Genomic DNA, 25,810 nt, shown 5'->3' with positions numbered 1-25,810 from the left:
ACTATTATATATTATCTAATTTAATAAATTATTTGATGTACTATTTATAAGACAGTGAGACCTAATGAGTCACTGGTGCTACAACAGTTCTCATAAAGAAGCTGATTCATATAGATTAATTTTATTCTTTCTTCAAAGCAATTTTGCAGTAAGCGTTACTATTATATATTATCTAATTTCATAAATTATTTGATGTATTATTTATAAGACAGTGAGACCTAATGAGTCACGGGTGCTACAACAGTTCTCATAAAGAAGCTGATTCATATAGATTAATTTTATTCTTTCTTCAGAGCAATTTTGCAGTAAGCATTACTATTATATATTATCTAATTTCATAAATTATTTGATGTACTATTTATAAGACAGTGAGACCTAATGAGCCACTGGTGCTACAACAGTTCTCATAAAGAAGCTGATTCATATAGATTAATTTTATTCTTTCTTCAAAGCAATTTTGCAGTAAGCATTACTATTATATATTATCTAATTTCATAAATTATTTGATGTACTATTTATAAGACAGTGAGACCAAATGAGCCACTGGTGCTACAACAGTTCTCATAAAGAAGCTGATTCATATAGATTAATTTTATTCTTTCTTCAAAGCAATTTTGCAGTAAGCAGTACTATTATATATTATCTAATTTCATAAATTATTTGATGTACTATTTATAAGACAGTGAGACCTAATGAGCCACTGGTGCTACAACAGTTCTCATAAAGAAGCTGATTCATATAGATTAATTTTATTCTTTCTTCAGAGCAAGTTTGCAGTAAGCATTACTATTATATATTATCTAATTTCATAAATTATTTGATGTACTATTTATAAGACAGTGAGACCTAATGAGTCACTGGTGCTACAACAGTTCTCATAAAGAAGCTGATTCATATAGATTAATTTTATTCTTTCTTCAGGGCAATTTTGCAGTAAGCAGTACTGTTATATATTATCTAATTTCATAAATTATTTGATGTACTATTTATAAGACAGTGAGACCTAATGAGTCACTGGTGCTACAACAGTTCTCATAAAGAAGCTGATTCATATAGATTAATTTTATTCTTTCTTCAGGGCAATTTTGCAGTAAGCAGTACTATTATATATTATCTAATTTCATAAATTATTTGATGTACTATTTATAAGACAGTGAGACCTAATGAGTCACTGGTGCTACAACAGTTCTCATAAAGAAGCTGATTCATATAGATTAATTTTATTCTTTCTTCAAAGCAATTTTGTAGTAAGCAGTACTATTATATATTATCTAATTTCATAAATTATTTGATGTACTATTTATAAGACAGTGAGACCTAATGAGTCACTGGTGCTACAACAGTTCTCATAAAGAAGCTGATTCATATAGATTAATTTTATTCTTTCTTCAAAGCAATTTTGCAGTAAGCATTACTATTATATATTATCTAATTTCATAAATTATTTGATGTACTATTTATAAGACAGTGAGACCTAATGAGTCACTGGTGCTACAACAGTTCTCATAAAGAAGCTGATTCATATAGATTAATTTTATTCTTTCTTCAAAGCAATTTTGCAGTAAGCATTACTATTATATATTATCTAATTTCATAAATTATTTGATGTACTATTTATAAGACAGTGAGACCTAATGAGTCACTGGTGCTACAACAGTTCTCATAAAGAAGCTGATTCATATAGATTAATTTTATTCTTTCTTCAGAGCAATTTTGCAGTTAGCAGTACTATTATATATTATCGAATTTAATAAATTATTTGATGTACTATTTATAAGACAGTGAGACCTAATAGGCCACTGGTGCTACAACAGTTCTCATAAAGAAGCTGATTCATATAGATTAATTTTATTCTTTCTTCAAAGCAATTTTGCAGTAAGCAGTACTATTATATATTATCTAATTTCATAAATTATTTGATGTACTATTTATAAGACAGTGAGACCTAATGAGTCACTGGTGCTACAACAGTTCTCATAAAGAAGCTGATTCATATAGATTAATTTTATTCTTTCTTCAGAGCAATTTTGCAGTAAGCAGTACTATTATATATTATCTAATTTCATAAATTATTTATGTACTATTTATAAGACAGTGAGACCTAATGAGTCACTGGTGCTACAACAGTTCTCATAAAGAAGCTGATTCATATAGATTAATTTTATTCTTTCTTCAAAGCAATTTTGCAGTAAGCAGTACTATTATATATTATCTAATTTCATAAATTATTTGATGTACTATTTATAAGACAGTGAGACCTAATGATTCACTGGTGCTACAACAGTTCTCATAAAGAAGCTGATTCATATAGATTAATTTTATTCTTTCTTCAGAGCAATTTTGCAGTAAGCAGTACTATTATATATTATCTAATTTCATAAATTATTTATGTACTATTTATAAGACAGTGAGACCTAATGAGTCACTGGTGCTACAACAGTTCTCATAAAGAAGCTGATTCATATAGATTAATTTTATTCTTTCTTCAAAGCAATTTTGCAGTAAGCAGTACTATTATATATTATCTAATTTCATAAATTATTTGATGTACTATTTATAAGACAGTGAGACCTAATGAGTCACTGGTGCTACAACAGTTCTCATAAAGAAGCTGATTCATATAGATTAATTTTATTCTTTCTTCAAAGCAATTTTGCAGTAAGCAGTACTATTATATATTATCTAATTTAATAAATTATTTGATGTACTATTTATAAGACAGTGAGACCTAATGAGTCACTGGTGCTACAACAGTTCTCATAAAGAAGCTGATGCATATAGATTAATTTTATTCTTTCTTCAGAGCAATTTTGCAGTAAGCAGTACTATTATATATTATCTAATTTCATAAATTATTTATGTACTATTTATAAGACAGTGAGACCTAATGAGTCACTGGTGCTACAACAGTTCTCATAAAGAAGCTGATTCATATAGATTAATTTTATTCTTTCTTCAAAGCAATTTTGCAGTAAGCAGTACTATTATATATTATCTAATTTCATAAATTATTTGATGTACTATTTATAAGACAGTGAGACCTAATGAGTCACTGGTGCTACAACAGTTCTCATAAAGAAGCTGATTCATATAGATTAATTTTATTCTTTCTTCAGAGCAATTTTGCAGTTAGCAGTACTATTATATATTATCGAATTTCATAAATTATTTGATGTACTATTTATAAGACAGTGAGACCTAATGAGCCACTGGTGCTACAACAGTTCTCATTAAGAAGCTGATTCATATAGATTAATTTTATTCTTTCTTCAAAGCAATTTTGCAGTAAGCATTACTATTATATATTATCTAATTTCATAAATTATTTGATGTACTATTTATAAGACAGTGAGACCTAATGAGCCACTGGTGCTACAACAGTTCTCATTAAGAAGCTGATTCATATAGATTAATTTTATTCTTTCTTCAAAGCAATTTTGCAGTAAGCATTACTATTATATATTATCTAATTTCATAAATTATTTGATGTACTATTTATAAGACAGTGAGACCTAATGAGCCACTGGTGCTACAACAGTTCTCATAAAGAAGCTGATTCATATAGATTAATTTTATTCTTTCTTCAAAGCAATTTTGCAGTAAGCATTACTATTATATATTATCTAATTTCATAAATTATTTGATGTACTATTTATAAGACAGTGAGACCTAATGAGCCACTGGTGCTACAACAGTTCTCATTAAGAAGCTGATTCATATAGATTAATTTTATTCTTTCTTCAAAGCAATTTTGCAGTAAGCATTACTATTATATATTATCTAATTTCATAAATTATTTGATGTACTATTTATAAGACAGTGAGACCTAATGAGTCACTGGTGCTACAACAGTTCTCATAAAGAAGCTGATTCATATAGATTAATTTTATTCTTTCTTCAGAGCAATTTTGCAGTAAGCATTACTATTATATATTATCTAATTTCATAAATTATTTGATGTACTATTTATAAGACAGTGAGACCTAATGAGTCACTGGTGCTACAACAGTTCTCATAAAGAAGCTGATTCATATAGATTAATTTTATTCTTTCGTCAGAGTAATTATGCAGTAAGCATTACTATTATATATTATGTAATTTCATAAATTATTTGATGTACTATTTATAAGACAGTGAGACCTAATGAGTCACTGGTGCTACAACAGTTCTCATAAAGAAGCTGATTCATATAGATTAATTTTATTCTTTCTTCAAAGCAATTTTGCAGTAAGCATTACTATTATATATTATCTAATTTCATAAATTATTTGATGTACTATTTATAAGACAGTTAGACCTAATGAGCTATTATATATTATGTTATAAATTTAGTATTTACTAGCGGGGGTACCTGACATTGCCTATGTTTGTGAGTTGTAGTAATTTATGTAGTTATTGCTGAGACCACTCATCAAGCATTGGTCATCAAGCATGGATCTGTTGCAGGCTTGTTTTTCGTTTTTTTCTTATGCATCTTTGAATGTCTTGTCAAACCGCTTGCTGATTTTGCTATGAATCCAGGGATTTAAACAATCCTTGGGGGGTGTGGGTGTCATCCCACCCTCATAAAATTGTTGGTGTTATTTAACATTGTGTGACTTAACGTGGTTCACCAAACCAGATTTAGACAGAAAGAAAATCTGCCACAAATCGTGCATTTCAGATCTTGTTGAAAGTTGACAGGAAATTCGGCTCAAGATTACCCCAATAAACAAAATAAAAGGGTTAAAAGTGTGTTCTTAGCAATAAGTAAGGGTCAAACACTTCCTAGAATGGTAAATTCCAAAATCGAAGTTATCGTCCTAAAAATTGCGGTAGAAGATAATTCACTGAAAAAGGTACCAAGTGTAAATGTTAATAATGGCCTCCAGACGGAACAAGAAAACATGTTCCCATCGGTCAAGGAAATAAAATGAAGTATTTTAAAAGGTAAAGGCAAAAAACTTTAAATTTTAAGGATGGGCCAGACGTTTTATTTTTAGAACACATTAAAACTAGTCTTAAGGCTTAAGATGTCAACCATAGAATTGGAATGGTGAGAGAGAGAGAGAGAAGGAAAGTTTTATGCCGACTGAGATATGAAAGTAGGTGGAATAGAACTGTATGTCAGATGTCCCAAATGTTCACATATTAACGGCATACATATATACACTGCACAAATAGACATATACATATATAAATTGCCATATTAACAAGGACACATCCACATGTGCATATACACATGGATACACAAGTCCTCAAAAAAGCTCAGTCATATAAACACACATGTACATATATGTTTTTTTAGTTGGATGTCACCACTTATCAAGGTCCAAAGGTCATACGAGGATAAAACTTAATGAATGCAAGGTGATAGTGTAGTAATCGTTAATGGTTTAAATTGGGTAGAATTTGATTATTTATGGGGACGGTTCAACAGGAACTTGTTTACATTGGATTTGAAAGCTACCATATTGTATTAAATTGGGAAGAAGGACAGTGGAACAGTGTTTCCCAGGGGGGCAGTTTCCGGAAAAGCTTTGTTCATTGAATCTGCATTTAGATTTAGGGAAAGATAGAGAATGAGAAAAATTGTTTATAGTGCTTGTAGCTAGTCGAGTGTTTTTTTTTTTTTTTTTTTTGTAAAAGTTTGGTAAGGGGGGGCATAGATTGGAGTTTGGATGACCACTTGCCATGAAAATAACGATAGAGCAGATATAAGCTTGCAATGTGGAAAAGAGGTTCTACGGAAAAGAATAGGGAATCACCTACTAGGTCTCGAATTTGGTCTTGAAGATAAGGCATGCTGAGCAGCTCCTGCCCTGATGTGGCAACAGTATTCCATTTTAAAGTGTACCTGCCTCTTATATAGATAGAGAATTGCATCAGCAGTGAGATATCTACTGGAGCAGTAGAATGATCCAACCATTTTTCCAGCAATCTTGGCAACAGATTTGATGTATGCGTTCCATTCCAGGTCAAGAGTGAAAGTCAATTCCAGAAGCTTGTTAAGACATGAAGCTTCTTCAAAACGAGTGCCAATAATTTCAGTTGGGGTGTGATGGGGTCAGAGCGATTATGAAAGAAGTGAAGCTTTGTTTTCGATGCATTAAAATTAACTAGCCACATTTCTCCCCATTGCACCATGTTCTCAAGATTAGAAAAGAGAGAATCAGAAAGATCTTGGTCATTGTTGGCCTTTGGAGTATTGCCATATGTGTCTAGAAATGCTCTAAGAATGTGATTTGTGAGATCATTAATAAAGATCAGGAAGAGAGTTGGTCCAAGGATGAAACCTTGAGAGACGCCAGCGTTAGTACTATGAGTTTCTAATTTCTGTCCATCAACAACTACTCTTGTAATCCTATCAGAGAGAAAGTATTTAATAATTGAGAGGACATTTCCAGCTATTCCATAGCTGGCGATCTTGCGAAGTATACCTTTATTGCCATAATCTATCAAAAGCCTTTGATATGTCAAGAACTATTGCTCTAGAAATAAAGCCCTATCAAGAGATTCACTAATCCTGTATGATATTACAGTTAGTACATCATCTGGAGATCTTGCAGAATGAAAACCATGTTGCATGTCACTGAGCAGGTTATTTTTGCTGGTGGTTGACTACTTCTTGCATCACAGATTCTAGTAACTGACTCATAAATACAGGAGACTGACTGATTAGCTGTACTGAGAAAGAGATTACCGATCTCCAAGATTTTTAAATATGGGTCAGACTGATGAGGTTTTCCAGGGTGTTGGGAAACATTTCTCCTTAAAGTAATGTTTAAACAGCTTCGTAAGTGTGGAAGCTAGTTCCGGTTGAAACTTTTTGAGCACTATAACTGGAATTATGTTGGAGCCAGTTGCTTTACTGGAATCAAGGTTTTTGATAAGCTCGGCAACATCAATCACATACAGATATTTGTATGTTGCATAGTGTGTTTTCAGTCACAGGAGGAAATACGGGAGGTAAGCGGCCCTGATTGCAAAGTGTAGAATTTGCTGCAAAGTTCTTGGCAAATAGACGAAATTACCTCAGGTTCATTGATGATGGTAAAGATAGAGGACATGCTTCTGTTCAGGACCTTGTTTGTTATTTGGCAAAACGTCGGAACTAAGCTGCCTCTCAGCTACTTTAAAATTGACGTACTGAGCATACGAATCTCTTGCATTCTTTATTCTTTTACAATGGATGCTGGTAGTCCTAAAGGTGGCTTTAGTTTCACATCTATTACATTGGAAGCAACGGAGATAATTATTACTGTGTGCAACAGCAGTGACACAGTCTGAAGTGAACCACAGCTGGCTGTTGGACTTTTGCTGGAATTTCTTGGATGGTATGAAGCAGTCTATACTGACAAATACCCATTCAGTCAAGTCAGATACCATTGAGGACACATTATTTTTGAACATGGAGTGCAGAGGTATATATGATATAAGTGTTTGGAAGTTATCCCAATCAGCCAAAGACTAATGATATACAGTACGAAGGAGAGGTATATCTGAGAGTTTATTGCATTTTGTTTTTATCTTAACCAAAACAACTGAGTGATCGGAAGATCTTAATGGAGACAGCATAGAGGATGAGCACAATTTAATCGATACAACTGAGTGGATGGAAAATCCCAATGGAGACAGAATGGAGATTGAGCTTATTTCTGGACAAGTTATAAGAAAAAGATCAAGGAGACTTGCATATTGTCTGTCGAAGCACTCAAAGAAAACGGATGATGAGCGGGGAAGGTACTACTATTATAATTTCTAAATTACCTATGATCAAGCACAAATTGTTCACAAATCCACCCATATACCCGACTGTGACAAACAATATGTAAGTCTCCTTGACCTTTTTCTTACAATCTATTGAATTAGAAGTAAAAATTAGATTATAAATTAGATATAAAATTTAAATTGAAATTTACGTTAAAATTCAATAAAATTACAATTATAAAATTCAATAACATTATAATTATAAAATAAATTCAAGAGTTCCCTTATATTTAAAGAGGTAGGGATTAAAAACAAAACAAAATCTGTTTACTTCTATCTTCTACCTATAAATAAAACAGTACATGTATGTGTGTGCAAATATCTAACAGGTAAACTCTATAACTACTGGTCACATAACACTGAAATCCTCAGGAAATAATATTTATGCACCAGGGATGGTTTATAGCGAGTAATATCTTTGTTTACATACACGTATATCGTGTACACGAAGCGGCATATTTACATGTACAATGCTTATTCTCTGTAGCCGACATTTTCGTTATATGCGCATGCGTGAGATTCGCAATGATTCACTTTCCGTCACACATGGATCGGACGTGATCGGCAATCATCGGTTTAAGCCGACCGTTGTTCAAATGTTGAAACATTAAATTAAGTTTTTTTATTATTATTATTTTTTTTTAATGTAATGTTTTTAGTATTTGGGTGATGCGCCATGCGGGGTATTTTTTCTGTTTATTTATTTATTTATTTATTTCATGATATTGTCTGCCCCCCCGTGTTTTCATTTCTTTTTCTAAAATGCATAAATTCATTCCCGTGCCTGGCATTATCGGTAAGACTGGAGCACAGAATATTTACAGAACACCTTCCCCATGTTAAGAATGGCTTTTCGAAACAATGACGTTATTATTTCAGCATACATGAAATACATAACTACCAAACAGTTTATAATTTTAAACAGTAAATTTTCTTTTAAAATGACGACTTTTAAATGGTTTTCCGGTATGCTGAAAACGAATATCGCATTTAAATTTTCCACAAATAAGTAGTTTTTCGAATATTAAACGATATTTTTTATATTAAAAGTGGTGGCCATATTTGTGAAAGAGAATATACGTGAAAAGTAATAAATGGCAATAAAATATGCGTGTTTTATATTAATTTGTTACGTTTCTAACTACTCACGTGATTTATTAATAATCACATGATTCGATTTTGAATTACAAATAAAAATGTTCTTACATTGCTTTAAATTATAAAGTTCCACTTGTATTGTTTAAACTTAATTTTTTTTTTTTTGTATGTTCTGATAATTTAATATTTCTATTTTTATTAATATTGTTTATCATTAAAAATGGTATTCATTGTTTAAAATTATAAAAAAACAAAAATTGTTTACATTGTTTTCATGTTATCGTAACGGTGACTACAGGAATTTAGTTCCTTTTAGGTGATAGAGGATTTGAGATTATTTTGCCACTTAAACTCCAGTCTTGCCACATTGACACTTTTTTGTGAATTTCAAACTATTTTTTTTTTTTTTCATTCAACCGGTTGGAGAGCTTCCTTCCATTTTCTCTACCCCATCTCCTCCCTCTTTGCTGTCGATGACCGGTCAACAGTCGACAGAAGTAAAGATTTCTAAGGAAATATCCTCATCTCTAGAAATCTTCCCCTAGCAATGAACAGCCGCAAAAAAAAAAAAAAAGAATTTAATTAAATTTTCTTGAAAAATTTCTTTTTCCTGTATTTTTCATTTAACAAATTATGATTTTCATAAACAAATTTTACATATTTTTTGAAAACAATAATTCAAAAAAATTCTGTTGACCCCAGAAAAAACTTTATTGTAAAAAGTTTTGAAACAAAAATTTGTGTTATACCTAACAATTTAGGGCTATACGAGGGGCGTGCAATAAGTAATGCCCCTGACCTACTTCCCATAGCAGTAGAGCAACGAAACTAGGCACAGTTATTAGTCTTTCTCTACATAGGAACTACCCAGAGTTATGCATTTCTCCCATCGTTTGATGCAGCTCTGGATACCATTTTTTTAGAACACCCCAGGTTGGCCCTCCAACCACGACATGACTTCAGAAATCAAGGCTGTATCATCTGGGAAACGCTTTCCTTTCAAAAACAACTTCATAGCTGGGAAGAGGTGAAAGTCAGAGGGTGCAAGGTCAGGAGAGTAGGGAGGATGGGGTTGGATTTCATAACCACACGCCCGTGCTTCTGATCTGACGACATGTGAGTTGTGGACCGGAGCGTTGTCCTGCAGGAGAAGGATATCTTTGCTGAATCTTGCCCCGCCTCTTGATTTTGATAGCTTCCCTTAATTTCCTCAAAAGTGAAGCGTAAGAGGCTCCTGTAATCGTGGTACCCTTTGCCAGGAAATCTGTCATCACTACTCCATCCTGGTTCCAGAAGACTGTTAGCATGACCTTGCCAATCGAGGGCTGCACCCTTGCCTTCTTTGGAGGTGGTGAGTCCGAGTGCTTCCACTACATTGACTGGGCTTTGGTCCCTGGATCATAATGATGGACCCAGATTTCATCCTGTGTAATCAGTCTTTTGAAAAACTTTGACTCATCTTCTTGGCACATTTCCAAATTCATCCTCGAGCACTCGACACGTTCTCGCTTCTGGAATGGTGTGAGCAACCTGGGAATCCATCTGGCAGACACCTTATGCATATGCAAATGGTCATGAATGATAGTTGCCACAGACCCTGTACTAATCTTGACATCTTTGGCTATTTGGCGAATAGTAATGCGCCGATCTTCCAGAAATGGCAGCCTCAATGGCAGAAGGGGGGGGGCGACCAAGTCTGGGAGCTTTTTCTGCAGATTTCCGACCATGTTTGAATTCACGATGCCAGCATTTTACAAGGTCGTATGATGGGGCATTATCACCATAAGTTTCTTTCATTTCATCAAAAGTCACCTGTGGTATGCGTCCTTTTAAATACAAAAACCGGATCACTGCTCGACATTCAACAGGCACCATTTCACACCTGACTCAGTTCAAACACCTGTAAAACAGAAACCACAATTAGTTCAGAGCTGTAATTTGCCACATAACCCGTAGAGATATAAATCATTGCACATGCAAAATTTCAGCTACATCAGACAACTGGAAGTGGGTAAAGTGCATTACTTATTGCACGCCCCTCGTAGAAGTAAGACATTCATCTTTTCTTGGAGAAAAAAGGGCAGACGTTGGCGAAATTCCCCCCCCCCCTCCTCCTCTAAATTCCACAATTTTCACTTTTTAAAAAAAACTTTTTTCCTGTTAATATTATCGATTACAGACTTAAGTTTCAGGTTAAAAAAAAATGAAAAAAAGATTTTCTATAACTTTTCACGTGGGGTTCAGTTTTCAATTATAACTAAGTTGAACACGAAATTTGTGGCAACGATAAAAGAAATAGCATGTAACCAGAAGTTACAGGTTATAACGGAGGGGTTGAAAAGGAAAGATTTCCTTTTTACAATGCCTCTCCACGAGACAGAGTTAGACATCAGGGTCGTTTTTTAACATGGAGATTTCTTTACACTCCTCTTCCCTCCTCCCTCTTTCATCTATGTATATATCCCCTATCCACCTATGTATGTATGTATGTATCTATCTATTTTTATTATTAAGATTGGACGTTCATTTTCATACAAAATAGAATTTTTTGTAACTAATCTATATAAATAAAATAGTAGACGTATGTGTGTGCAAATATTTAACAGGCAAACTCTTAAACTACCGGTCACATCGCACTGCAATTAACAGGAAATAGTAATTATGCACCAAGGATGCTTTATAACGCATAAAATCTTTGTTTGGAACGCGAAATGTTTTGGTTTCGATTCTTACTGATGGTAGTAAGGCATTTTTTAAACTTCTGTCATCATGTCTTTGTATTAATAAATGCGAATATCTGCATGGTTTTAAATATAGTTCCACGTATTTTAGGACAGGCAGAAACAAAATATTTATTTACAGACTTAGAAAATAAAACTTTTCTTTTTTAATTTCTTACAGATATTTTTTGACAATTATTTTTTTGTCGGAAATCAGGTACTTATGTATGAGGACAGAATGTTCAAATATATCAAATACAACACGGCAACGCCGGGTACTTCAGCTAGTATACAATAAAATTATAAATTAATTTAAGAGTGTCGTTATATGGAAGGGATTAAGAAGATTAAAATACTTTAAGATAAAATATATTTCAAGTGGAGTTTGTTTCAGCATTTAAAAAAAAAAAAACTTGAAGTTAAACTAATATAACAAATCCATCTTTTTTTTTCCTCCTCGTCTGGAGCCTAATATTAGCTTTTTCACTTGGTGTCTTTTTCAGTGAATTATGTCCTATTGCAATTTTTAGGGTGTTATGTTTGCCTTTGTAATTTGTCTTCCGGTCACTTGGATTACAATTTCTATTGGACTATTTCATGCGCATTTGTAGTTTTTAATTCATGTGCTAACCAGCAAAATTTATAGTCTGCCTATGAATATCGTTTTGCCGACTACTTTCCTCTGAAGATATGAGCCATTCACTGAAACTCCATGGAATAAGGAAAAATTTTAAAGTCTTTAATTTGTACTCCTTGTCAGATAATAAATTTGTTGTGAATTTTAATTTACAGTTTAATTTCAATTTCTTATATATGCATATAATATGTGTGTATGTGAATATTTAGAATTAAATTAACCACAGATGTGCTTCGCCATTAAAGATCCATAAGCAGAGCTGAACACAGCACGATTCAAAACAATACAGTTGGAAGGCTCCACCACTGAGCTAACTTCAGCTTACTAATGGAATCTAATGTTTTTTTATGTAGATGTTTTTTATTTAGTTGTAGTTCAGAATAATTTTCCCTTCATTAATGTGATGCCCTATATATATAGTTTGAGGTGTTCAAAAGTCGGGACTAATGAAGACAACAAGGTTGTTAAATAGTGCTCAATAAAAAGAGCAAAATATTGTTTTATTATTATTTGAGGGTAAACAGTTACATATGACCGCTACAAATAGCCATCTGTTTCAGTCAAAGAGACTTCCTCAGGCGACCTAGAACCTCTCGACGTCAAAAAGAAAAAAAAAATCGGCGAGCGGTTCTAGGTCGCCTGAGGAAGTCTCTTTCACTGAAACAGGTGGCTATTTGTAGTGACCATATGTAACTGTTTACCCTCAAATAATAATAAAATATATATGTCATCCACATACAGTACTGTTTCGCTGTTTCACAGCTTATCAGTGCGGCTAGACAGGCAACTACCTGAAGCCAGGATTAAAACTCGACCGTCTGTATGACAATCAAGGCTCCTAACCACTACGCTATTGGCGGCTGCTGTGTGAGTCATGAGTTTAACGATGTTTTGACATCGTCCGAAATACATAAGCTCAATTTGTTTACACAAAAAGCATCGCTTATACGCTAATGGTAATTCGTGTAACACTTCTCAATATGCTCAACTCAAGATGAGGAGCATTATAGTCATACACATACAGTACTGTTTCACTGTTTCATTGTTTCACAGCTCCTCAGTGCAGCGAGACAGGCAATTACCTGAAGCCAGGATTGAAACCCAGCCGTCTGCACGACAGTCAAGGCGCTATCGGCGGCTGCTGTATGTCATGAGTTTAACAATGTTTGGACATATATTCCATTCTGCTTCCAAGCAAGGCAAGGCATATTGCCACTTTAAACATAAATGTCTATTATTTGGAATCATTTCTAGCAAGAGACTGTGCAGAGCTGGACAGTGAGATGTCTGTTCATGTTACTTTTAAATATCTGCCAATTAGAACAGTTAATGAAGCAGGAAACTAAGAGGGAATTCCAAAGTATAGAGTTTGGGGGGGGTAACTATAAAGATTTGCTTGTTTTTATTAAGAGTAAAAGGTTTTCCGAAATCTAGGAACCTCAACAGTGAAGGGGGGAATTTTGCTACTAGTTGAGTTAGTCAGGGGGTATGTACATCGAGTGGGGGGGGGGCCTACAAGTGATATGAGTTCATCAGAGCAGATTCCCTCAACGTACTTGTAGAACAGGCTCAGGCATGCAACATTGCGATGATGAGACAGAGATTAGAGTTTGGCCGATAGTGTGGAGATCTATTTGATTTGGGACTTTTTTGGGGCCCTGTCTAAAAGTGAGAGATTAGTGGTAGATGCACCAGTCCAGATGTGGCAACAATACTCCATGCATGGTTAAATAGTTGCTATGTAAAGAGATCAGATGTTCTCCGGTGTGAGTAATTCTATAGCATGGTAGGAGCTCACCTTCTTTGCAGCAGCATTGGCAATGTCCTCAATGTATTCGTTCCAATTCATGTTGCCTGTGAATGTTAGGTCGAGGAGTTTGGAAGATGGGTTCTCAGGTAGGGTGTTATTTATCATGGTAATCGTTGGTTGAAAAGTCTTTTTTTTATAGTTGTTAAAGGAAAGAAGCTTAGCCTTAGTAGCGTTGAATGTTACCAACTATCTACGATCACATTTCATTACAAACTGAACATCATTTTTTATGGTTTCTGCCATTGTCTTAGATATGTGTGCATCCATTTTCCCCTCATGTCTATCATAGAACGTGGTGTCATCAGCAAATATACCCATTTCAAAGACAATTTTATCTTGGAGGTTATTTACGAATATCAGAAATTTTAAAGGTTCATGGATACATAGGTATATATATATATATATATGTGTGTGTACATGTGTCTTTATCTGTATGGGTACATATCTATGTATGTATATATCTGCTCGTATGTGTGGTGTGTGTATATGCATATATATATATATATATATATATATATATATATATATATATATATATGGTAGTCACCAATTATCAAGGCCCGGAAGCCACTTGGGGATAAGGGTTATTGCATGTACAGTAATCAATGGGATAATTTCGTAGTAATTGTTAGTAATGGAGATTTGATAAATTGTCTTAAGGGGCGGTTTATCAGGAATTTGTTTATGTTTGACTTGAACACATCCAAGTAGTAATCAGGTGGGAAACAGGCAAACGGAACAGAGTTCTACAGGCGGGTACTTCTAAAAAGAAGCTTTGTTCATGGAATCTTCGTTTTGATTTAGGCACAGATAAAGAATGGGGAAAATTATTGACAGTGGTTTCAGCTAGACGGATGTTTTTTGTGAAAGATTGGCGAGGGTGGACCAGAGATTGGAGCTTGGATGAGCACTTACCATGGAAATAACGATAAAACAAAGACAGGCTCACAACGTCTCTTCTGTGAGAGAGAGGTTGCAGGGAAGAGAAAAGGGCATCCCCCACTAAGTCACAAAGTCTATTTTGTACTCTGTCAAGGTAGGATAGGTTGTTTTTAGCAGCTCCTGCCCAGATGTGGCAGCAGTACTCGATCCTTGGACGTACTTGGCTTTTATACAGATAGAGAATTGCATCAGTAGTGAGATATCTTCTGGAGCGGTAGAAGGATCCTACCATTTTTCCAGCGACCTTGACAACAGACTTGATCTACTTCCATTTCAGATCAGGAGTAAAGGTCAATCCAGATGCTTGTCAAAACATGGAGCCATCCATTTCGATTGATTCTAAATGGGGATCAGAGCGTTGATGATGTAAAGATAGGAGCTTGGTTTTAGATGCATTAAAAGTAACCAGCCACCTCTTCCTTCACTGTACCATGCGCTCAAGATCAGAGGAGAGCGAATCAGAGAGAACTTTATCATTTACGGCCTTTGATGTGTTGTCATAGATGGTCGTGTCATCAGCATAGATGTCAACAATTGATTTAAGTATGTGTTTTGGGAGATCATTGATGTTGATCAGGAAGAGAGTTGGACCCAGGATTGACTCCTGAGGGACTCCAGCATTAATACTGTGGGCCTCTGATTTCTACCCATCAACCTTTATGAGCCTATTAGAGAGAAATGATTTAATAATTGAGAAAACATTTCCAGTTATACCGTAGTTGGAAATCTTGTGAAGTAGGCCTTTATGCCATACCTTATCGAAGGCTTTTGATATGTCAAGAGCAATTGCCCTAGAAAGGAAGCCTTCGTCGAGAGATTCACTAATCCTATGAGATATAACTATTAGCACATCTGCTGTAGATCTAGCAGAACGGAAACCATATTGCATGTCACTAAGAAGGTTATTTCTGCTGAGGTGGTTAACTACTTCTTTATTTAATATGGATTTCAGCAACTTACTCATGATACACAGGAGACTTATTGGTCTGTACTAAGAGGGAGATGACTTATCACCTGAATTCTTAAATACAGGGCATACTGATAAGGTTTTCCAGGATGTTGGGAAGCACTTCTCCTTAAACAGTTTTGTAAATATGAGGGCAATTTCTGGTTGAAGCTTTTTCAACACTATAATTGGAATATATATATATATATAGAATAAATGACAAAAACTTATATTCCAAAATTCATGATGTTGACCATCTTATAATTTATTCCTTTAAATCAGTCGATTTATACAATTCTTGACAGTATCTGTTTTGTAGCGCAAAATCAATCACTTAATTATTATATCAATTAGTGAATCTATTTTGCCCTTAACTCGTCAGACATAATAGGCAAAATAGATTCACTGATTGATATAATAATTAAGTGATTGATTTTGCGCTACAAAACAGATACTGTCAAGAATTGTATAAATCGACCGATTTAAAGGAATAAATTATAAGATGGTCAACATCATGAATTTTGTCATTTATTCTATATATTGCTCTGTATTCACATTGAGCTTCTTATATAAGGATTGATATATAATAAGGAAATATATTCCTACAGAAATATATATATATATATATAGAGAGAGAGAGAGATAGGTGCTTTCAATAAGTTTCCAGGCTTTTTTCATGTCCACTTTTATTGATAAAAGAACTCTAGTCCCCTTTGAAGTAATCTCCTCCGGTTGCAATGCACTTATACCAATCCAACGACCTCTAGAAAGCCCCACGGAGGTCCTCTTGTGTGAGTGTGTCAATAACCCTTGCCACAGCCTCTTTCATCTGATCAATTGTCTCATAACAACAGTCTCTAAAGGTTTCCTTAAGCTTAGGGAATAACCAAAAGTTACAGGGAGCAAAGTCTTGACTATAGAAAGGGTGAGGAACTGTCTTGAGGCCCAGCTTGGTCAAATAGTCTGTGACAAGGATGCAGTTGTGGACTACACCCTTGGGACAAACTTCGTGCAAATCTTCCACATCTTCAGCTCCTCATGAATAATTGTGTGTACAGTTCCCACACTGACATCAAACTGCACTTATTGTCTCTGTAGACACACGATAGTCCTTATCTATGAAATTCTTTATTTGGCCAATCAACTCTCTGCTTTCCTTGAATATCTTATATAACTCAAAAGTTGATGCTCGATTCATGCAAGATGGTCCAAAAGCAGTCTGAAGCATTCCATACGTTTCTGTGACATTTTTCCAAGTTTAAAATAGAATTTTATTGCATATCGTTCATCTAAAGTGTCCTCACGTCCAGATAGCATTTTTAAAATTCACCAGCTGTGACAATCAGGCTTTAGTAGGATGTATTTCAATTCCTGCTGTAGCTGTTCATCTGAGCCTGAAATCATAAAACTTGGTCAGTTATCTCATAAGATGTGTAGCAATAACATACTAAATTTTCAAGTGTCTATGACTATTTTATATATGTCTATTTTAAATACCTGTGCAAAAAAGTCTGGAAATCTATTGAAGGCACCTCGTGTGTGTGTGTGTGTGTGTGTGTGTGTGTGTGCGCGCGCGCACACACTTTATGTAATGTATTACTTTATTTAGATACACAAACAAAAATGTCTACGCAGATACGTATTTACATATTTCCTTCATTTGAACAGGAACAGTATTTTCTTTCCTTTTTTGTTGCTTTTTCTGTCTTTAGTCAAGAAAACAGACACAAGTGTGAAAATAACTTTTTACACTGCATTCCAGACATTCCTGATATTAAATTAACTAGTTTCTTAGTCTCTTAACAGTGTCTACAAAAATGTAAACATTACAATATGCAAATGGAAAACATCTTGAAGAAAGAAACAAAGATAATGGTTCTCTTTCATGAGTCCCTTTTCACTGCTTATTCAGGGAATTGGTGCATAGCGTCTCTCCTCAGTTGATGGAAAAATGTGCTAAAAAGCAAATAATTACATATCTTTATATATATATATATATATATATATATATATATATATATATATATATATATATATATATATATATATAAATGTGCACACACGCATATATAAATGTATATATATATGCACACACACACACACACATATGACTATTTCATTTAATCACATAAATTAATATACAAAAATATAATTTTCTGTGTAAATTTTCAGTATTTACTTCAACAGTGCTCAATACACAGGTAGAGCTAGGTAGTAAGTTATATAAAATATATATATGGCAATTAAGCTACAAAAAATATTCCTGACAAATTCTCACAAGAATGAAACGCGGAATATTCTGTGTAGCTTTATTGCCATATATATATATATATATATATATATATATATATATATATTATACTAGCAGGGAAAACTGACGTTGCCCGGGATTGAATAAGTATCAACGAATGTTTCACACCATATTTTTAAGGTCATAAAAATAAGTGAAATACATTGTAGTTTACATTGCACTGTAGAGAACCTACTGTTGACTTTATAAAATGATTTATATATAATAACTTAAATCAAAGTTAAAAATGCAAAAGTCAAGTATTATGGTGCAGTTACATTCCTTTCGGATATTCAGTTTTATACATTCATTTCGATTTTATACGCTGGGCCCTTCTGCCTGTGTCGTGATAAAATTTCTCAAATGCACTTGCGATGTTAGGCTTTAACTTTTCTCAAAATCAGATTGTTGGATCTTTAATCAGATTTTTACAATTATTGATTATTGATATTTATCAGATGCATTCCGATACAAAACTATGCAAGAACACACCCAGTCACATCAAGAACATTCGTGTGAAATTAAAAAAAAATCGGACGAGCCATTTCCACGTTCATAGGTAATGAACCCACACACACATAATTCCTTTTATATAATAATATATGATATGATATGATATGATTAAATGATTAACCCCGAATAAGACCAAAGGTTCATTTTCGCCTGAGGATGTCTTTTAAGACTGAAACAGCAAATATATTGTAATGACTAATGGTAATTTTGTTTATCTAAATTGAATAGAATAATATCTTGCTTTTTTTATTAAGCACTATCAATAACCTCGTTCAATGGTTTTTACTGTTGGATATTTTAAACTTGGAATAAACATTATATATATATATATATATATATATATATATATATATATAATTTTAAAAACATTTTATATATATATATATATATATATATATATATATATATATATATATATATATATATATATATACTTTATTAATATTTTTTAACCAAAATTTTAATCATATTATTTGGATTCATAGGCTTCTATTCTCATCTTGAGTGTCATTTTTACAACGTTTTGGTCGATGTAACCTCCGACCTTCTTCAGGTGTATGTTGTTGAACTCGGGAATTTGGATGGAATTTTGAGTGGAAGCCTTTATTTACTTTATGGGGGGGCAGCATGCTCTTGATCAAGAGCATGCTGCCCCCTATAAAGTAAATAATTGACTGGATAGAGGTCCTAAGTAATTCGCAATTGTATTTTTCGGTAGCCCACACTGAGGATCGAACTTTTAACCTTCAGGAGAATATCACTTTTTACAATTGATTTTTCCAAGTACTCTAACCATTGCACCAAGGATCCGTGGTGCAGTGTGTGTGTGTGTGTTTTTTTAACCAAAATTGTAATATATTAAAATTCCAGTAATGCTCATCTACCAATAAAATCCAAGTCAAAATCAATCGACTCAGTTATTTAAGCTTTATGATTATTAGTTTCCATAATCGAACATGCATATAATATTTTTGCAAAAAAATCGAGACAACACGTTCAAAGGCTATTGAAAAAAATTTAAAAAAATATAGGAGTGTTGGAGAGATAGATGCAACTGCTTGTTCTCTTAAAATAGGGATTATGAATTTATTTATATATGTGTAAAAAGTGTATTTTGCCGTCTGAAAGTAGTTATTTTGGAATATTTTTAAATGATGTAATATATAAAATTGTCTGAATGGTTATGAAACAATTGTAATGCATAAGAAAATACACAATATGATGTTTTATTTTATATTTTATCGTCTTGATTTTTGCAGCAATGTTATATATATATATATATATATATATATATATATATACATTTTTATACTATGAAAAGGTTAGTAATTGCAATTAAGAATAGGAAATTGGATCAAATTTTTGTAACATGTCTTCTTCCTAAGATTAAGGGTGGTGGTGTTTGATCAACACTGCTTGGGAGCCATGATGTAATATACTGTCTTGTTTTTAAATCCCCGAAACAGTGTTTCATGGTAAACAACTGATGATCCCTTGAAAAATAAAAAAATTGGTATTATAGTAAATTCGAGAGAGTTGATGCAGTGATTGCAGGTGATTAAATGACTAGATGGTTTTTTTTTTTTTTTTTTTTTTTAACAAATGATAAAAAGTAATTTTTTGTATGGTTTCAAATGTTAAAAACTTCAAAGACTATATATATATATATATATATATATATATATATATATATATATGTTGTTTTGGTAAAATGTTTTTTCAATTATATTTCACTCTTTGTGTATACCAGTACGTTTTGTTTAAAAGCTAAATGTATGTTAAATAAAAGACAGAGCTTTTTTTTTCTTACAATATTATATTATCATGGAGTTTTTCCTATCCAAGCGAAGAATTCCTAATTTTTCTGAAGAGTCTATGGACGAAAAGAGACGGTATTGCCACAATAATAACAGTTTCTTTTTGTATAATTAACCATACCTGTAAAAAAATGTACCAAAATTTTAACATGCTAGAAGGACTGTTTTGCATGAAAATAAATATTTGGATCTCGGTATGTAACTAGACAGTTATCATGGCTCCTAGACAGAACAGAATTACCATAAATTATCAGCTATAATATTATGTTTGATATTTTCATTAGATGAAGTTTGTTTAGCCATAATGGATTCGGAACTATGGGTTAGACTAATTGTAATTGGTTTTATTAAAAATGGAATCTAATTAGATAAAGAATTGCACACCATTAAATACATGGACAAATATTTCTGTAGTCTTAATTTAATTATTTTTACACTAGACAGATTAGTGGTAATATTATTATTAATCTTATTACAAATATTATTAAAAGGCTTCCTTCAGTCTTGACAGACTATGGATACCCACAGTAAGGGTGCCTGCGCAGGAAATTTTTTGTGGCAAGAGTTGCGCAATCTCCAACCACACCTCTCCTGATTCGACATTGTTGAATACCAGTGGCAAGTGGAGGTTCAAGACGACTGGAAACAATGCCGAGATAAGCGGAAAGCACATACAGCGCCTAGAATTCCCAAATGGTCACCCATCTGGTACTAGCCAGGCTCAACGTTGCTTAACTCCGGTGATCTGATGAGAACCGGTGTGTCAACGTGATTATGCCGTATAATATATTATTAACCATTAATAATAAGCACAAATATTTCTTTCATCTTAATTCTAATTGCATTATTTTTTACATTAGAAAGATTTGAATGTATTCTTTGCAAAAGTGAACTGAGAATGATGGTGACTATATAGAAAAATAAATTCTATAGCACAAAGCTTGCTCATTTTAATAGTATCACTCTTGTTTTCTTTACTTTTGGAACAACCCTCATACACATGACACATATCAACACGCCTTATTTGATTTTAAAAGTTTGTCGTCAATAACTTTTAATCTGCCAAATCAAACATTGCTTCTGAATAGCCAATTTCCATTTATTATTCTTTTACCATGTTATTGGTAAGATAATTTTCTTCACTAGTATTTATTCTTAAAAATTACTTCATCGGAACGGGTCACTAGTAGCATGAAACATTTTTAAATAATGACCTTGAAATAAAAATGTGTGCTTGTATCAATAATAAAAAATTAGCGGGACATGTGGAAATTTCACAGGGGACTGATTCATATATATATATATATATATATATATATATATATATATATATATATACTAGCAAAAGTACCCGTTGTTGACTGGGTTCAAAAATACCCTACAGAAAATGGACTCTGATTTATGAAAGTATTATAGGTTATGAAAAGAAAGGGTTGTAAAGAGATAGCTTCGAATTTGGGGGTATCAAAACCAAAGCAAAATATGATGAAAGTAAAAATAAAGTAGATAAAACCCATAATTTATTATACCATACCTGTTCACACTGAAACACTTATCACAATATTCTGGGGATCTATATTAAAAAACCTTGTTAAACTGTGACATATTTCCATTCTATGGAGGTCAGGTGCAAACGAACACCCCATAATTTTATTATACCATATTTCTTCAAACTGAAACATAATTATCAAAGTATACTTACGCAGATAGATATGAAAAGTCTTTATTAAAGTTTGTGCCTATTTCCATTCTATTATAATACAATTTTATTATACCATCCCTATTTAAGTTAAAACATATTTATCAAAGTATTATTATGTACATCTATATCAAAAATACTTGTAAACGTTTTTTTAATTTTTTTATTTACATACTTTGTAGACCAGGCGCGAATGCAGACCCCACAATTTTAATGAACCACCATTCTGCCAGATCAAATATACCCATTCCTGTGTCTCGATACATCTTCTATCATTATATTCCTTATGTAATAAGTTTTTTAAAATAGTTAACCATATAGGAGCCTATTCGTGACCAGACACACACACATTCAGCTTTATATTATAGATATATATATTGATGTTGGCATTCTGTAGATATCCAGCATAAATGGAGACGCTCTGATGTTATTGTAGCTCTTTTGTTAAAACTGCAAAAGTATTTATCCCAGTTAGAAGGGACGCCTGGCATAGCCAGGTCATAAAATATGCTTACATATATTTTAATTCTTGCAGATTTTGTATATATTATTATAGAGTTTATGTTCTATCAATTTTTATATATTATAAATTTGCAATTTCAAAAATGAAAAATATATCTATATGACTTGGGTGCATCAGCTTGAAACCGAATCCCAAACTTATGAATATATATATATATATATATATATATATATATATATATATATATATATATATATATATATATATATATATATATATATAACTTTAGTTCCTGCAGTTATAATCAAAACCGAAATCAAAGCTTACGAATAATTCTTGATAAAATTATTTATAGAAAAAATAGATGACTTAAGTGCCATCAATTATAACCGAAACCAAAATTACGAAGAATTCTTAGTAAAATTATTTATAAAAAAATTAAATTACTTGAGTGCTATCAGCTATAATCGAAACCGAAACCAAAACTTATGAAGAAATCTTGGTAAAATTATTTATGACAAGAAATGGAAGTACATAACAATTAAACGACCCGGATGTAAGCCTGACACAGGAAATAACACACACGCTATCGTATCAATAATAAAAAAAAAGCAAACTTCAATAAAAGCCTTTCAATATTATTTTTCTTCCTACTTCTGTAAAATTACTTAAGAAATCCAAAGGTTTGTGGTAGAAAGAAATAATACAGCAAAACATTTGAAATTATGTTTTTTGTTAAAGTCACATGTCACATTATTCAACAATGGTGTTTTCAATCATAAGCATAGCTTCAATTATTTAAAGGTGGATGACTCATATTTTAATTGAAGAAGTTAATAGGAGTTCTTTACCTTACAGCTAATATTCTATTTCTTTTTCTGTATAAGTTTTAAAATGTGTAAACAATGAAAATTAAAATGTTAAAATGGTCGTACTTCTCAAGCAATGAATGTCACCAATCATGGGAAAATATAATGTTCTGTCAGTATTTTGCTTGATTTTCGATTTTCAAGTGATTATCGATACTTTCCGGATGATTATATCAGCCATTTTTTTCTTGTTCTAACGTAAGACTAGGTATTACTTATATTTCAAACAAAATAAATGCTTAAAATATGTTAAAACACCAAAATCTTATCCAGGTAGGTAGAAGAGTAACTTATTTTGCCTTTGATAACATTTATTTGCCATATATTTGTTTGCTTGACCACTTTCTTTGTTTTGTTGTCTATATACTCCAACATGCCCCCCCCCTCCCGACACATACCGCTTATATAATAGATGCACTTGAGTATAAATCCGATTTAACTGTGAGTTCTTGCCAGTCTTTCTTAGTTGAAGAGTTTGGGTTTTTGGCAAAATATTTTTAGTATTGAATTGCTGGCTAAACTTTAGATTCAGGAATGTTGGTATTAAGTCGCCCGCCTTTTTTATTTATTTATTTTTTTTTTTTTTTCATCACAGAATATTCAAATAAAAGCTCTATGAAGTAAAAGAAAAAAAACAAAATACTTTATATACCACAGTTGTCAGCATCGAGGATGGGGGTTTGGGCTAGTTTCTTTTCTTCTAAAATAAGTCTAAAAGATTTACTGAGTGTCCTGGAGGCTAGCCCCAGAAGAACGTTATCTATACTAGACAGTAAACCGAACCCCCTGTATATGACCTGAATTAAATGCATAAGTTTTAATAAATTAAAAATGGAAAATAAAATAAACATAGCGAGAAGAATGTACAATATATAGATATATACATGTATATCAGAGAGAGAGAGAGAGAATGGCTTATGGTTTGAATGGTACAATTTCAAGTCATAAATAATTTGACGTTTTCAAATATGATTGCAAAATAAAAACGAAGCAAGAGAGCAAAAAACGTGTTACACTTGTGCTTGACTTTTTTTTATTTTTACAAAGGAGTCATTACTTATCAAGGCCTGAAGGCCAATCGAGGATAAGGATTAATGAGTGTACAGTAGTCAATAGGACAATATCATAGTAATCGTTAGTAGTGGAAATTTGGTAAATTGGATTACTTAAGAGGATGACTTATCAAGAACTTGTTTACGTTGGACTTGAAGATGACCATATTATAGTCAGCTGGAAAGCAGGGAAAAGGGTTAGAATTTCACAGGCTTGCAGTTTTAAGAAAGGAGTTTGTTAATGGAATCTACGTTTAGGTTTAAGCACAGAAAGAGTGAGGAAATTATTGATAGTGGTTTTCGTGAAAGTCAGGCCAGGGGGGGGCATAGGTTGGAGCTCGGATGAACACTTGCTATGAAAATAAGGATAAAGCAAAGACATGCTCGCAACGTCTCTTCTGTGGGAAAGAGGTTGCAGAGAAGAGAAAAGGACATCTCCCACTAAGCTACGAAGTCTATTTTGAACTCTGTCAAGGCAGGATAGGATATTTCTGCAGATTTACTCACAACATATTCTTTGTGCGAAGAAGAAGAAGAAGAAGAAGAAGAAGAAGAAGAAGAAGAAGAAGAAAAGTTCAGTTGAAATCTTGGATGATAGTAAATTAACACAATTCTTTTTGCAAGAAATTGAGGAAAACTTTAATTAACACAATTCTTTATTGCAAGAAATTGGGGGAAAAAAAAACTTAACTTCCTAGGGAAATTTATGGGAAAACCACCATCGTTATCAATTGTCCATTTTCAACAGCATTTTTTTTATATACCATATACTCATCAGTTACCAAGGCCTAGAGACCACTCAAAGACAAGAGTTAATGGGTACCATGATGACCGGTGGTGGTGGAAATTGGATAAAAAATCATTTATTTATGGGGACGGTTCAACACTAACTTATTTACATTAAACTTGAAAACGACCATGTTATAATTAGCTGGGAAGCAGCCCTATAGTATTTTGTTCCACGGACGAGCAGTTCTAGGAAAGAATCTCTGCTCATAGAATGGTCGGTTGGTTTTTAGGCACAATTAGAATGCAAGGGAAATTGCTGATAGTGGTCGTAGCTCGTCGGATATTTGCCATGGATCCAATACAATAGGGATCTAAATAAAGATTTATACACACACCACATATTGTAGGACAATCAACTTAGTGCTCATCTACTATTATATAAAGGGAACTTTGTCTGTGTATGTGTGAGTTCGTGT

General features: G+C 32.8%; 1 protein-coding gene and 1 pseudogene across 3 annotated transcripts in view; one reads left to right on the top strand and one right to left on the bottom strand.

Moving 5' to 3' along the window:
• The window catches only part of LOC145268348 (calcium uptake protein 3, mitochondrial-like), a 1,295,034-nt gene that overhangs the window by 1,179,664 nt on the left and 89,560 nt on the right, over nt 1-25,810 (top strand). The window lies entirely within an intron of this gene.
• Nucleotides 21,191-21,307, bottom strand: LOC145268545 (5S ribosomal RNA; annotated as a pseudogene).

The sequence above is a fragment of the Euprymna scolopes genome, chromosome 43 (genome assembly GCF_053919585.1).
Source record: "Euprymna scolopes isolate OS-2025 chromosome 43, ASM5391958v1, whole genome shotgun sequence".
In the NCBI taxonomy this organism is placed as follows: Eukaryota; Metazoa; Mollusca; class Cephalopoda; order Sepiida; family Sepiolidae; genus Euprymna; species Euprymna scolopes.
Note: the sequence above shows the minus strand (reverse complement) of the source record. Positions and strands in the feature narration are given on the sequence as shown.